Source organism: Podarcis filfolensis, assembly GCF_964270895.1.
Source record: "Podarcis filfolensis genome assembly, chromosome: 4".
In the NCBI taxonomy this organism is placed as follows: Eukaryota; Metazoa; Chordata; class Lepidosauria; order Squamata; family Lacertidae; genus Podarcis; species Podarcis filfolensis.
In genome coordinates, this window is record NC_139607.1 from 84,798,363 (window position 1) to 84,815,304 (window position 16,942).

Sequence of the window (16,942 nt, forward strand, 5' to 3'; positions counted from 1 at the left end):
ACTGAGCAGGACACCATTTTTTAAAACAAGAAAATAAATAGATATATTTAATATAAATTATTAAAGAAAACCATATATTTTTGTACAATACTGTGCAATAAAGTGATTTATTACTATTATGGTCAAGGTTGCTGTTGCTATTATTGTTGTTGCTACCATTATCCACACTTCACCATGAGGCCCCAGGACAGGTTGCAACCGTTTAAAAATACAATATTTAAATCAGTAAAAACAAACGACAATCAAGGAAATAGGGTGGTTCCTGAAATATATCCTGTGTAAAATATATATCTCATAGGCAAAAGACCTGGGTAAAGTGTGCTTTGAGCATATGAGAAAACTACATAACGAAGGTGTCAGATGCACCTCCATGGGGGAACACAATTTGTGGGAGAAAACTCCACAATTTAGGGGCCACCACAGAGAATGCCCTCTCCCTGGCTGCCATCCTGTGAACTTCTGAGGGCTGTGGAACTGCCAAGAGGGTACCTGATGCTGATCTTAACACCTGAGAGGATCCAAAGGGAAGGAGGCAGTTTTTCAGATGGGGCTCCAACTCCAGGGGGCTGGTTGCTTTTTGGGGGGCCCTCCATAATTTTGGGGGGAGGGTTCCCCAGTGTTCCTTACCATCAGTGAGTGGAGGAGGCTGAGTGTGGAGCTGCCAAGCACAAGAAAGGAGGGCCCCCTACCCACAGCATTCGACTTCATCCCTGACTCCTCCCGAAATGTCATGTGACATCGCATGCTGCACACATGACATCACCCGGTCACCTCACTCTTCGGCGCAAGTTGGCGCTTTCAGATATGTGGGGCCGAAGTCATTTAGGCCTTCAAACAAGAACATGAGCACCTTGAGTCGTGCCCAGAAATGACAATCAAACACTGTAACTGTTTTAGAGCAGGTATTATATGAGTTCTAGATGGAACCCAAGGCAGCAATCTGGCCGCTGAATTTTGGGCAAGTCATCTCAAGGGTGTTTGTAAAGTGTTTGTAGCAATAATCCCGTATGGAAGTTACTAGAGTACAATGGCAGCTATACAGTGATACCTTGGTTTACAACCATGATCCGTTCCGGAGGTCCGGTTGTAAACCAAAGCAGGTTGTAACCCACGGTGCGCTTTCATCAATGGGGCCTCCCCCCCCAAAAATAAATGTGTTGTAATCCAAAAAAAGGGGGACACACTTCAGGGTTTGACGTGGTTGTAATCCAAAATGGTTGCAAACCAAGGTACTGTTACGAAAAAGGAGCAATGCTGCTGAGTGCTCCAGATGGCTGGAAAGCCAAACAGGATGTTTATGTTATGGGACTGTACCGTGGGAACCAGGGACAGTCTATTATGTGCACTGAGCACCGGATGTTAGCTCAGAGTGTCACATGACCCTGTACTGGAAGTACATGGGTGGAGTTTTTCTCTCTCTGCAGCTGGGTATCAGAGAGTGCAGACATGTTGTTCTCTGCACTGAGGAAAGACAGAAATAAAGGCATGTAAATACATTTCTGTCTGTCTCTTTCCCCTCCCTGGGGATGGCAGGGAGTGAGGGAGGAGGAGAGTGGCTGTGTTCTTCTTTCACGTTTGAAGAAGGATCGGCCGATAAAGACCTCGCCTTGTCTTGCCGGGAGTCGCTGACGGGGAGGTCAACATGGAATCAAGCCGGGCACCCGGAGAGTGGCCAAATTCCTCTGAAGATATGGCTTGATCCAACATATGGTAGCAGAGGATGGTTATCTGATCCATGGGAATCAGCATGAGAGGTGAGAGGTTGATGGATCGTGTGCCATCCTCTGCACCAAGGAAAGAAGATAACGTCTGCAATTGCAGCCAGAAGCTGAACAGACGGCTGGACACCAAGAGGGGGTGTTTTCCAAGCGACGGAGCCCCAAAAAGGTATGCTGAATATCGGGCTAAAAGTGTGAATGCAGATTGATTTATTCTCTGGTTCACGAGAGAGCTGCGTTTGGAAAAACAAGCTCTGAAAGAAAGGCTTGCATACCAGAAATTCCTGTGGTTAGATAAGGATTCCCGTCCCGGGGAAGGTTGCTAAGCAACGACAGTCGGCAGTGGAAAACTACTGACACCTGGGGCTGGCTCAGTCAGAGCCGGGAAAGCGAAAGTTGTTTTGTCTTTCAGACAGCTTGGAGATTGCCTGCCTGGGAGAGAGGCAGAAAAACAGCTCAAAAGAGCTTTTGGATTTTTACTAGCTCGAGAGTGGAGAGCTGAGACTTGAGTTCAGCATGGATGCCAAGAAGGGGGGAGTGCCCCTGAGTGCCGTGGTTCAGGATGAACACAGCTGGCATGCTGCACTGGAAGTACAGGACAGGGGGAGGGAAGAACGGAGTTCTAATTCCCCCACTGATGAGGCTACTGGAAAGGATGCTGTAGCTTTGAACGTTGTACAGTGCTACAATTGTGGACAGGCTGGGCATCTTCAGCGGAACTGCAAGAAGCCATGCCAGCCGAAAGGAGCGAAGGGCCGCTCAGCAAAGCCTGAGGCAGCAGGCAAAGGTCATACCAAGTCTATGGTGGAACCTGCAAGGGCTCTGATGGCGAAAGGAACCACGCCAGATGTTGGGAACTCGTTTGTAATCGACACTGCAGCGACGGTTCATATGTCCCCGCACAGAGGACTCTTTTCGACGTTTAAGAAGCAAAGCTTCGCTGTGGAACAAGCCAACGGTCAGAAGCTGGAGGCGACTGGGGTTGGATCTGTGTATCTTAAGAGTCTGAACTTGACAATACAAAATGTTTACTTGGTTCCTGAATTGAAGTTCAATCTGCTGAGTGTTTCGCAGATTGCAAAGAAAGGACTGAAACTGTCCTATGATGATAAGAGCTGCAAGATCTTCAAAGATGGAGAGTTATATCTTTCTGCCAGACAGAAAGGTGGACTATATTTGTTGGACTTTGACCAAAGTGATTACATGGAATGTAATTCTGAGTCTAACATGATTTCTCTTGCAGGTGTGACCAAAACAAGCGCCAAGAAGGTGGCCAGGGTCGACAGAGCGTTTCAGCGGGTGTATACTGATGTGATTGGTCCTCTAGAACCATCTAGAGGCAATGCAAGATTTTATCTTGTGTGTGTGGATCATTTCTCTAACTTTGTCTGGGTTTATGTGTTAAAGAAGCCACAGGAAGCCTTAGAAAGGTTTCAGGGGTTTTGTGACAAAGTTAAAGATATGCATGATGCTAACATTGATTGTCTTTTGACAGATGAGAAGCAGATTTTTCTTTTACAGGATTTCCAGAGGTTCCTGCAGAAGAAGGGGATTAGACACAAGGTTGCTGTTTCAGCGGAAGCGTGGAACAGGGGTGTTTGTGTAAAAGTGAACAAAGAATTGCAAAAGGGGATGAATGCGCAATTGCTTAGTTCACATCTGCCACATGAGTTCTGGGCGGAGTCACTCATGTCGTTTTGTCATGCATGGGTGAGAAAGGTTTCGAAAGAGTTGGGAAGTTCTCCTTTTGAGAAACTGTTCCAGAGAAAACCTTCTGTTGCCCATTTCAAGGTTTTTGGGTCTCATGTGAGGACAGAAGCTCCAGGTGGAGTAAAGAATGCCAGAGGCATTTTTGTGGGATATGAAAAGGGTCTCTACAGAGTAATTTTGTCTGAATCTGGTCAGGTGATTCTCACAAAATTTCTAGAGAGTGCTCCTGAAAAGGAGAGAGTGATAGTGCACACATTTCCCACAGAGGACGATTCAGATGATGATGATGATGATTTCACAGAGTACAGTGGTACTGAGAGTGACAGTGATAGCTCAGAGAGCTCAGTTGTCACAGTCATTGAGAGGAAATCTCACACAATGGATAGACCTTCACAGGTGAAGGATGAACCACTGTTTACTGTTGGAACTGGTTCTCCTAAGAGTCCTGAGGCTGAACCAGTGAGCAGAGAGGATCAGCACCTCATACGCAGGTCTGAGAGAGTCACAAAGGGTGAACCACCCAAAAGGTACTCAGAAGAGTATGCTAATTTAGCTGTTGCATGTGTTGCTGTTGTAAACAACCGAGGACAGGTTGGAGCTGTGTCTAAGTCAGAGACAAAGACACAACAGAGAGTTGCTAGCCAAGGGAGTGCGGATGCACTCGTTCCTTGGAAACCAGACAACCAGAGAGGTACACTGGGGAAACCAGTGGCGGGGAGTTCCAAGGGTGGAACTGAAACAACAGGGGAGTGTTATGTGTATAACAACTGTTTGTTTTCTTCTCTGGATCACGCTTTGCATGCCGCAACACGCATTGATTCTTTTGGGGGAGGATGTTACGAAAAAGGAGCAATGCTGCTGAGTGCTCCAGATGGCTGGAAAGCCAAACAGGATGTTTATGTTATGGGACTGTACCGTGGGAACCAGGGACAGTCTATTATGTGCACTGAGCACCGGATGTTAGCTCAGAGTGTCACATGACCCTGTACTGGAAGTACATGGGTGGAGTTTTTCTCTCTCTGCAGCTGGGTATCAGAGAGTGCAGACATGTTGTTCTCTGCACTGAGGAAAGACAGAAATAAAGGCATGTAAATACATTTCTGTCTGTCTCTTTCCCCTCCCTGGGGATGGCAGGGAGTGAGGGAGGAGGAGAGTGGCTGTGTTCTTCTTTCACGTTTGAAGAAGGATCGGCCGATAAAGACCTCGCCTTGTCTTGCCGGGAGTCGCTGACGGGGAGGTCAACATGGAATCAAGCCGGGCACCCGGAGAGTGGCCAAATTCCTCTGAAGATATGGCTTGATCCAACAGGTACCACTGTAGTTGGAACTAGGCACTCCAAGACACCAAGACCACCTGAGTCTGGATCCAGGAGTTTTCCCAAGCTGTGAATCTGATCTTCCCAAGGGAGTGCAACTCATAATCCTCCCAGGGAAGTAGTATACCTCTACTGTACTGGGGGGGGGGGCAGTCCATTTAGCAAGCATGGATGGTGCTGTGGGTTAAACCACAGAGCCTAGGGCTTGCTGATCAGAAGGTCGGCGGTTCGAATCCCTGCGACGGGGTGAGCTCCCTTTGCTCAGTCCCTGCTCCTGCGAACCTAGCAGTTCAAAAGCACATCAAAGTGCAAGTAGATAAATAGGTATCACTCCGACGGGAAGGTAAATGGCGTTTCCATGTGCTGCTCTGGTTTCGCCAGAAGCAGCTTAGTCATGCTGGCCACATGACCCGGAAGCTGTACGCTGGCTCCCTCGGCCAATAAAGCAAGATGAGTGCCACAACCCCAGAGCCGTCCGCGATTGGACCTAACGGTCAGGGGTCCCTTTACCTTTACCTTTACACATTATCACACTGAGTAGTACTGAATTTGGCAATTGCTCACTTCATGTTCACAACCTACTATCAACATCTTCCACTGCGTCTGAAAGAACCCAACCATGGGGACATAAATGAAGAGTGTAAGCAAAAACAACTCTGGATTTTTTATTTTATTGTCAACAAGGATTCTGCAATCAAGTTCTTCCATGCCTGCTTTCTCTTATTTCACAGTTACCTTCTGGTTGCATTTTGGTCTCTGTTTACTGATCTTAGGTTAAAGTCTAACATATCATGCTTCAATGCATAGAATAATCAGTTGCTCCTGTAAGATAGGAGTATCATCCCGCATGAATGAGTTTCACCACTGGAAAGAAAGAACTACATCTGGTTTGGTTATGAGCAAAGGGAAAGGAAAGGAGTAGTCAAGAACAACAGGTTCTGTATTTTACTTTGCATCAAACATTGGTCCTTTTGTCCGTCCACAAAAAGCTAAAACTTTCAGGTGAAAATATTCTTTTGAACTATATACCTATTGTATAGAAGTCAACAACATGACAATGAAAATTGATTCTACGCATTCTAATGGTAGACAAGAGACTGATATTGATGAATTGGAAGAATAAAGATATGATCCCCTTTAATAAATGGACTGACCATATGATAACACACACAACTTATGAATGGACAGCTTACAGATGTAGACTTTGACGGGATAACTATGACAATATTTTGAATGAGTTTATACAAAATGTAGCAGGCTATCAATATTTACAAGTGTACTAGGATAATAATATGAAATTTATATGAGAATGTATGGGTTAGGGTATTTTTCGTATTTTGTACATCGTTTCTTTCCGCACATTTTGTGCCTTTTAATTCTTCTTTTCTTTCTCTTTTTTTTCTTTGCATGACTTCATTTCTTTAGAATTGAAACCTTTTGAATAAAATATAAATGGCAAAACAAGAACATTGGTCATTTTGTTGCCTCAAGGCATAACTGAGTTCCCTGAGTTCTCCTGAACTACAGGACAGCTGCATTGTACATTAGAGTGCATTGACATGATAGCTTAATGGATAGGTTAAAAACAAGATATGTAAATATATATAATGATTTATTTATTTTTGCTGTGTTTACTGTATAAATATTTAGAAGTGCACTTAGTCCTTCACAGACTGGAAATCTGAAGAGACATCTTTCTAAAGCTGTTTGGTGCTTGGCAGCTAAGGGATTGGTTATTGGTGGAAGGGCGGGGGCTTTGTCCTTCAAATTTGGTTCCCTGGTGAGCTGTCTGGCTCTGTGTAGTGCCTTCCACACTAAACATGCTTTTTATTGGTCTTAATTTTATTGGTCCTGTTCAGGCATTTGGGGTACGATGATACCCACACCTGCATCAGGGTTACGGGTTAGACCCTTTTATGTCATTCCACTGCAGGATCAACACTTTTAGTCAATTAATGCTCTTTTATCTTTTCACTATATAAGCAAGCATGATGCAGAATTTAAAATATAAGTCACTTTGAGATATTTAGTAGTAAGTGCCAAATAAATACTGCTACAGTGGTACCTCAGGTTAAGTACTTAATTCGTTCCGGAGGTCCGTTCTTAACCTGAAACTGTTCTTAACCTGAAGCACCACTTTAGCTAATGGGGCCTCCTGCTGCTGCCGCGCCGCCAGAGCCCGATTTCTGTTCTTATCCTGAAGCACAGTTCTTAACCTGAAGCATTATTTCTGGGTTAGCGGAGTCTGTAACCTGAAGCGTATGTAACCTGAAGCGTATGTAACCCGAGGTACCACTGTACTACTACTACTAATAATAATAATAATAATAATAATAATAATAATAATTTTTGACATTAGCAGGGATATAAAATCACTGGAATACCCAGATGTATGAACTATGGCTTCTTTGTTATCACATTGACCTATAATTGTTATTGTGACATCACCAATTAGAGACGGCCATGTGGATGGAAAATGCACCCCTTTGTGATTGGGCTACATGGAGCATGAGGCCTCGCACCATTCCTTGAGGATGGCAAGTCATTTTCATAGAGGGGGTCACATGCCCCTTCTTCAGAGAGGCCACAATAACCACCCACATGACTGCCTCTGATTGGAGAAGGGACTCACAGAGCTGATCCCAGGTCAGCAGAGGAATTCTGACTCTGGCACATGGGTTCAGGGATGGACTTTCTGGTGTCACAAGGTCCATGAATAATCCTTTAAGGGTGATGTTCCAGCAGTTGGATGTAAATGATCCCATTTCTCATATTCAGATTCTATCTCTTCTTCATGCTCTTCTGTGTATAAACAAATATCATTTATATGCTATACGCAATCTCTTGTCTTTTCTTCCCCTCACCCTTTTTTGTTGTTGTTGGCAAAATTAAATTACAAATAAATTCCAGTGGTGCAAGTCATTAACACCTTGATGCACCACAAACCTGGATGATATTCCTGTTTTAAATGAGAAAAATGGCTGTTCCATATCTGGAAGCATAAACCTTCCGTCTTTATCCCAAGATCAGTTACTTAGTCATAGAAGATAAAGATATACAACCTAAGGGTAATTGTATTGCAAAATACAAGGAAGCAGGTATGAAGCCAATGGTCTCCAGCCCTGCAGCTTATCTTCGCGTTAATTAAATCTGAGGTCCCTGACACACTTTTTAAAAACAAACCGCTGAGCCATGTGCTAACATTTCAGTCTGTTCTGGCGATGTATTTGATGCTCAGCTCGCCATTTTGCTTTGCCAGAAATCAGCACATAGCTCCTGGTTCCTACTATGAGAAGTGAGTCTGTTGTTTTTTCTGAACATTGACTTTCATGTGCATCCACTCAGCTGGTAAGTTGGCCTGGTCTGCTGGGTGACTGTTTTCAAGCCAGCTGTGGGATATGGGGGCCACAAGAGTCAGCCTGATGTGTAGTGTATGTGTAAATCTACCACATCCTGGATCCATGTAGCTCAGTATTGGGCTGACCCTCTACTGGTGTGGAGTCCAGGGGCACTGAGAACAGGGAAGGCGTGTCTGTGGCTCCCTCATGCAGTGCTTCTCTTTATAGCACTGAGCCTATTCAAAGTCTCCCTTTGATCAGGAACACTGATTGTACAGGAGAGCCAGTGTGGTGTAGCGGTTAAGAGCGGTAGACATAATCTGGTGAACCGGATTCTCTTCCCCGCTCCTCCACATGCAGCTGCTGGGTGACCTTGGGCTAGTCACACTTCTCTGAAGTCTCTCAGCCTCACTCATCTCACAGAGTGTTTGTTGTGAGGGAGGAAGGGAAAGGAGAATGTTAGCCGCTTTGAGACTCCTTAGGGTAGTGATAAAGCGGGATATCAAATCCAAACTCCTCCTCCTCCTCCTCCTCCTCCTCCTCTTCTTCTTCTTCTTGACTACGGGGAGCCCCTGCTCCTAAAAAGTTTGACCTCTCACCCTTTGAACGCCTGTGCAGGGAACACTCTGGGTTTTTTTAAGACCTTTCTTCTCTTACACATCAAATGAATGCTAGAGTCCTCTCCCAGCATTCACACACACTTGCACACACAAAAACCTTACATTGGCCAATGCTAGTTTTCACCAGCTATATTGTGCAAATACTTTCTGAAGAAGCAAATATGGAGGGCAGGTGAGGGAAAAGCACAAATCTGCTTAGTCATAGCCCAATTCACAAGGAGCAGTTGGGCCTGAGGCTGACCGTCTCTTTAGGGAACAGATATTCTTTTCAATGGCGGCCGAGGCAGAGATGAAAGCGTGTTTGGTTTAGTTTGGTTTGGTTGTTTGTTATGTCCTACCTCATCGTTTATAACCCTGGGATTTGTAACCGTACTGCAAAAAAACGGTGTTTAAAAATACTCTTGACTTTTTTATCCCAATATACGTCTAAGAAGTTCAAGGTAGCAAACCTGATCCCTCCAGGCATCCACAAATTCACTCATTTGATTACAAGGGATGAGTGGCCCCAGGCCTCTGGAAAACAGGGCAGCCACACAAGTCCCTACCCCCAGAAGGCTCATTTCCACTACTGTTTTCATGTCGGCAGAAAACAGCAGAGTCCCTTCTGAGAAATTCCTGTTGTTTCTTACCTTCTCTAAATCCTCCCATCAGATGTCAAGGAGATAAAGAACTACACAACTTTCAGAAGGTATCTGAAGGCAGGAAGTTTTCAATGTTTGACATTTTATTATGTTTTTATATGTACTGGAAGCTGCCCAGAGCACATATGGGCAGGGAATAAATTATTATCATCACCATCAACATTATCCGAGGAGAGAGGACTACTATCTCACTAGCAGGACCTCAAGTGCTTGCCAAGGATTTGAAGAACAAACTCAGTGGTGATGACCACAAATAATGGTTGGCTAGGAAGCCAACTCCTAGACCCCTGATTATTCCCCTTTTTCTCCACTCAACAACAACCCTTTGAGCTTTCGAGGATCCACACCAAAAGCACAGTCAACACACATTTAAAGAGCATAGCTTCCGCAAAGAATCCTGGGAACTGTAGTTCGTTAAGAGTGATAGGAATTGTAGCCCTGAGAGGGGGGATTGCAGTTCCCAGGATTGTTGGGGCGGCGGGGGGGGGGACGGGGACAATTGTATGCTTTAAATTAATGGATCTGCCCTTAGGTTAGTGCTGAGGAAGTGTGACTGACATGAAGTCACTCAGTAAGCTTTGTGGGGATATGGGGATATGTACCCAGATCTAAATCTGAACCTCAAATCAATACACAACAGTGCATCTGAGTTTTAAAAGAAATGCTTAACAATGCAGTATTAAAAACAAGGGGGGAAAACTGTCCAGTAGCACCCTCAAGACCAACTAAGTAGTTGGTCTCTAAGGTGCTACTGGATATATATATATATATATATATATATATATATATATATACTGCGTCAGACCAACATGGCTACCTACCTGAATCTAAAAACAAGGAGACAGCTAGTTCCAGCTACATACAAGCTATATCCTGCCTCGTGTGGATGTTGTTAAATATAAGCATCATAAAATGGGGTGCATAATACTTTCTCTACCACTCCCATCCTGCGTATGATTGCAGATGTGTACTTACATAGACTGGCCTCAGGGTCTGGCAGAAACAGTATACAAATTATCAGGTGATGCCAACCACTCTAAGGCAGAAATCATCCCTGGCAGTAATGTGTTCACATTCAGAAGTAACATATATATTATTCATTTTCCTCCTGAAAATTCTTCTGCATTTTACTGCAAATTTATCCTGATAAACACTTTTTTGCAGTTTCGACTGCAAAAATTTGCACATTTTTGCAAGCAATTTCATCTAATAAAATGCATTCCTGTTTGTTGTTTGTTGACTAACAGCATCATTCCGTATCATTTGATAAAGGCACCCTTGTAACCTTTTAAATGAGCTCTTTCTGAGCAAGAAGCCATCTGAGCAGGATCCCATCCTACCAAAGTAACAGAAATGCCTGCTCCATCTTTCCATCCCCCAAAACCAGGAAATGTCCAGAGGAGGTAAAAGCACAGACACTCCCTGTGACCTTGTAGGGTCAGGGTTTGTGAGTGTATGGACTGTCTCTGCTCTTTGACTTTCCCATAAGAATGTAAGAATTGCCCTGCTGACAAAGCCCCAAGGCCCAAGAAAAGTGGCAGCTATGTGAATCAGAGAAATGACAGGATGCAATCAGTACTTGAGACTTCGAAGGAATAATTTTGTAATCGAAAGCTGCCTCCCAGAAAAGTCTCTTGAAAACCATGGTGAAATAGCCTTTTGTAAACCACAAATTTCCTCTTTCTCTCGTGAGAAATGATGGGACATAGCAACGATGATAATACGATTCAATTTGTTTCCGACACTTGGAAGAAACAATTTTGTCACCAAGAGCAAGACACTTTCTAAATAAAATGTCCCACTTTATTTAAACAGTTAAAGGTAAAGGGACCCCGGACCATTAGGTCCAGTTGTGGCCGACTCTGGGGTTGCGGCGCTCATCTCGCTTTATTGGCCGAGGAAGCCGGCGTACAGCTTCCGGGTCATGTGGCCAGCATGACTAAGCCGCTTCTGGCGAACCAGAGCAGTGCACGGAAACGTCATTTACCTTCCTGCTGGAGTGGTACCTACTTATCTACTTGCACTTTGACGTGCTTTTGAACTGCTAGGTTGGCAGGAGCAGAGACCGAGCAACGGGAGCTAACCCCGTCGCGGGGATTCGAACCGCCAACCTTCTGGCCAAGTCCTAGGCTCTGTGGTTTAACCCACAGCGCCACCCACGTCCCATTTAAACAGTTATATGACACCTTTTTCCAACAAGGTCAAGACGGGCCTAACAGCATACAGTGGAAATGAAACAGTAATATAAGAAATGCAACAACCCTTTTTTAAAAGTAGCCTCAGCAGTTAAAGCATATTCAGAAAGAGAGCAAGCATTTAGGGCTTGAAAGGGTTCCTAACGTGGAAGGTTTTTGCCATCTCCTGGAAGGCCCTTAGAGAAATCCAGTGAATATATCCTCTTCCTAGTACTAACTAGCCATATTTCTTAAGACATTGGGACATAGAAGAGGACCTCAGTAGGACAGGTGCATTCAGGAGAAGGTGATATCCTTGTGATATCCTATTAAAATGGGCTTTGAGGGTCATTACCAGCCCCTTGAATTGAGCCTGGAAACAAAAACGAGTTTAATGATGTAGAATCATGAAGCAAGTTCTTCCTAGGTATGTTGTGTGTGTGTGTGTGTGTGTGTGTGTGTGTGTTTCTTTGCGTGTGTTGGGCAGTGCAGTCCTGTGCATGTTTACCTGCCGGATCAACCCAAAGGTCCATCTCATGTAACACTGTTTTCCACAGTGGTCAACCAGCTGCTTCCCAGCCCACATACAGGACATAAAGGAAATAGCCTTCTTCTCTTGCCATTCCATAGAAAATTGTGATGAGAAAGAAGGCCTTCTTGGTGGTGTCCCCCCAAAAAAACCTTTGGAATACTTTGGAAGCTTCTCTGGCTGTTGCAATGGGCAGATCTTGTCAATATCCATTTCTCTCTCTCATTTTCCCCGCGTCTTCAGTTCGACACAGCAAATGGTGCTTTTTAAAAAGTTTTAAGTTTGAATTTCAGTGCAACGTAAGAACATAAGAAGACCCTGATAGCCGTGTCCTCCATGAATTTATCTGATTCCCTTCTAAAAGCCATTCATTTTATTTTTATTTTTTTAAAAAAATCAATTTATTTCTTACACACCCTTTAGCAGGAAAGGTTTTATACAAATACAGAACAAATGAAACAGTTGCAACCATAAAACAAAAAAGTGAAAACAATTAGAAGCGGTTTGTTTATAAAAATATTTCTATACTTCTGTATTGTAGAAATGTATTCCAGTGGTTTGCAGCAACATAAAAACATAAAGTTCCATATATAAAACAGCTAAAGGCAATGTCATCCTTTAAAGACGCAACACATACACTTCTATATTTTTTTAAAAAAGAAACAGTTTAAAAATATTTCCAGTACAGGTGCAGACTGGGATAAAGATCTCCACTTAAAAGTCTTGGTGACTCCAGCGGGCGCCAGCAAGGAACAGAGATGCTACCTGTAAATATTGATCCTGCAAATATGTGGATTTATTTTTTTACTGTAGTGTTTGCAAGCTGCTTTGTAGAGGGATTTGCAATAAAATAAAATCAACAAAGGCAAAGATGAGGGAAAACAATTTACGTCAAGTTCACTGTAAATACACCAGGTATTATTAATGGTGCAAAGCAGAGTATGGAGGGGAGAAGTGGGGAGCAGAGATCAGAGAATTTCCCAAACAGACTGAAGAAAACAATTAAACAGGGTTGCCATGCAAGTAATAAAGAAACCATATAGAAACTTGGTACAGTGTTGTGTTGTGGTTACAGTGTCAGACTTGGAGCTGGAAGACCAGGCATGAAGCTCACTGGGTGAAACTGGGCCAGTCGCTGCCTCTCAGCCTAACCTACCTCACAGGGTTGTGGGGATTAAATGGGGAGGAAGAGAACCACGTAGGCCACCTTGAGTTCCTTGGAGAAAAAGATAGGATATAAATGGAATAAGTAATAAATAAACAATTACCGTATTTTTCACTCTATAAGACGTACCAGACCACAAGACGTACCTAGTTTTTGGAGGAGGAAAACAAGAAAAAAAATATTCTGAATCTCAGAAGCCAGAACAGCAAGAGGGATTGCTGTGCAGTGAAAGCAGCAATCCCTCTTGCTGTTCTGGCTTCTGGGATAGCTGCGCAGCCTGCATTTGCTCCATAAGATGCACACACATTTCCCCTTACTTTTTAGGAGGGAAAAAGTGAGTCTTATAGAGCAAAAAATACGGTAACTTGGAGGAAGAACAAACTCATGGCACATTTCGCACGGTACATTTATATCCCACTGGTCTTCCATCAAAGAACTCACAGAGTCCCAGTTGGGCTCTTATACAGGCACTGAGCAAACCCAAACCCAAACCAGCTTGGCTTGTGCAAGCATCACGAGCACTTCTGTCATGTTCCAGAGGGTTGGATTCAAGTTACCAGAAAGGAGATTCTGACTAAACATCAGGAGGTAAGAGCTGCTTGACATTGGAGGTTTTTAAGCAGAGGTGGGGTGGCCTTCTGTCATGGATGCTTTAGTTGAGATTCCTGCATTGCAAGGGGTTGGACAGAGGACCCTCAGGGTCCCTAGCTTCTGCCAACCTAGCAGTTTGAAAGCATGCCAGTGCAAGTAGATAAATAGGTACCGCTGTGGCGGGAAGGTAAACGGCGTTCCCGTGCGCTCTGGCACTCATCACGGTCTTCCTTGCGCCAGTAGCAGTTTACTCATTCTGGCCACATGACCCGGAAAGATGTCTGTGGCAAACTCTGGCTCCCTCGGCCTGAAAAGCAAGATGAGCAATGTGTTAGAATTCCTGCTCCATGATTGCAGTCATGGGATTTTTGTCTATCACATGACGTGGTATGTTTTGACTCCACAAAGTGGGAAGTGACAGAGACAGGATGTTTGTGTTACTGTGTTCTGTGAAGTGGGACTATTGTCCTTTGTTCTTTCTCTTTGCTGTCTGATGCTAGAGAGAGAGGGAGCCATGTTGCAGTGTTCAGTGTGTGTTTATATGTAAATGAAGTAGATTAACCAAAATGCTGAGTTGCTGAGGTCTGTCACGCAAGCTGCAAAGACTCTGCGGATCCCTAAGGGTGCCAATGTCTGTTGGCATCGGTCGCTGTGATGTTCAGGCAGAAGAAAGCTTTTGAAGCTCCCAAACGATCGACCAGGAGGGAGAGAACATGCCAGTCGGGCATGTGTCTCTGCCAGGGTCCTACTTGAGTGTAGGATGAGCTCCTGACACACTGCATCCCATTGTCACCTTTGACTGGAGGTCCTTCACCTTTACCTTTTTACCAGGGTCCCTTCCAAGTCTACAGTTCTATGATTCCACGCCACTGACAAAGCATGCAGTATGCCTTTACTGTGGAGGCTGGTTCATTAGAGAGAACAGGACACAGCCACCACCATCCTCAATCTGCCCACAGTTAAGTCCCCAACTACCTGTCTTCTTACTTGCATCCAGTAAGTGGTGACTCGTCTGTCATTGGCTCTGGCTCCACCTGCTGTCCCCTTTTCTGCTTTACAGCCTATCAGTCCCAATGGGTACCAGCCATAGCTGCATGCTAAAAATAATAATAAACATTTAAAAAATCCAACCCGTGCCCTCAAAGTGCTGAACACGTAATTAATTTTTACTTCAGCAATTTGATAGGTGTTGCTTGATGTTGCTCATCCAAACTCATTATCTGGAAGAACAGCTTGTGCCAGACGAATCAATCTTTAATTTATTGTTGGGTAGGTGGGTTGAATCAGAGAACATCAAAAGGTGTTACAAGAAGCTCGTGGCATGGAGCAGGTCCCTGCTTGCTAGTAATTATTAAGCATGCCCTGTTGTATAACTAAGCCACAAGTTCTTCGCTCTGTTGCAATTTTTGTAAGAAGGCATTAAAAAACTTTTTGGCACAAATGTCCCATGTGAATGAATAACAGATTTGCTTGGAATGTTCACAACGCTAAATGTTTGTTTTGGGGACATAGATGGGAACATCACCAAACTATGACATGCCGGTTATTTCCTGCCTCTGTCATGTAGGGGTCCACATTACTTGGAAATTCAGGAGTGATCAAGTTGCTAATTTTCATGATTGAAAGGAGAAATTCTATAATGAGTCACCCGAAGCCCCTCTTAGCTATGATTGTGCTATGAATCATGGCCATCGATGATGCTTCTCATGGATCACTGAGTCTCAGCAACATCTTCCTACTTCTTTTAAGCGGTAAGGAGAAATCGAAAGGAGCAAGCAAACAAAACAACAAAAACTTCTGAAGATGGCAAATCCATTTATAAGGAAACATTTCCTGAAGATTCATATTCTATCACATTCATTCTGCATCTATTCATCACATGATGATCCATGATAGGGAAGTGTCCTTTTTTTCTGGGGGGAAAGTGGGGGAGCTAACCGTGAAGTAAGTTTGTTTTTCGCAGGCCCAGTTGCAGTGCCACACACCATGGGTAGTGCCTAAATGTAATATGTGATTAATAAACTCAGGCAGACAATGATCTGGATTAGAAATGGCCACAACTTTATTTATTACAGATATAGGTGGGTTTTTGGCACAGGCATTGAGTATATATTCATTTCAGCCCGTCCACCTGCCCCCTGGCAGACAAATAGTAACAATAATTTCATTTTTTAAAGGTTTTAAAACCCTGTAGGTTGTCAGATCAGATGTTTACCCACCTCATATTTCGCCATTCAACAGAGAATTGAAGTCTCCAAAGAAGGCCAGAGGATTTAACGTAATATAGCTATTAAGTTATATAAGCAGAGCATGGTGCAGTGTCTAGAGTGTCAGACTTAAGACCCAGAAGGCCAGGGTTCAAATCCCCACTCACATAACCTCCAACATTTCTCCCATGAAAATAGGGACGTCCCATTCTATAATGGTAATTTTACTATTTATGCCCCACACATCTTATTGGGTTACCCAGCCACCCTGGACAGCTCCCAACCTATATAAAAAACATTAAACTTTTTTTAAAAAAAACTTCCCTATACAGGATTGCCTTCAGATAACTCCACACCCTCCAACATTTCTCCAATGAAAAGAGGAGCATCCTAAGGAAAAGCGGGACATTCTGGGATCAAATAAGAAACTGGGACGGCTTCTCTAAATCAGGGACGTCCCTGGAAAATAGGGACACTGGGGTGGGGGAGAGCGGGTCCTGCACTCATCCAGAAAACCCAGTCACTGTAATAAAAATAATAATAATACAGTGGTACCTCGGGTTAAGAACTTAATTCGTTCCGGAGGCCCGTTCTTAACCTGAAACTGTTCTTAACCTGAGGTACCACTTTAGCTAATGGGGCCTCCTACTGCCGCCACTGCACAATTTCTGTTCTCATCCTGAAGCAAAGTTCTTAACCTGAGGTACTATTTCTGGGTTAGCAGAGTCTGTAACCTGAAGCATCTGTAATCTGAAGCGTATATAACCCGAGGTACCACTGTAATGATATTTTTTTATTTATACCTCGCCTTTCTGGGTGGGTTTCCCCGGCCACTCTGGGTGGCTCCCAACAGAATATTAAAAACACAATAAAACATCAAACATTAGAAACTTCCCTAAAAACTTCTCTCAGCCTAACCTGCCTCACCGGACAA

At 43.9% G+C, this 16,942-nt stretch overlaps 1 long non-coding RNA gene across 1 annotated transcript; it reads right to left on the reverse strand.

Annotated features, from left to right (window-relative positions):
- Positions 1-12,702: 12,702 nt before the first annotated feature.
- LOC310760990 lies at positions 12,703-15,333 on the reverse strand. The gene is made up of 2 exons (XR_014547158.1): positions 13,593-15,333; positions 12,703-13,326 (listed from the first exon to the last, which is right to left on the reverse strand). It is a non-coding gene; the product is annotated as an uncharacterized lncRNA (long non-coding RNA).
- Positions 15,334-16,942: the final 1,609 nt, after the last annotated feature.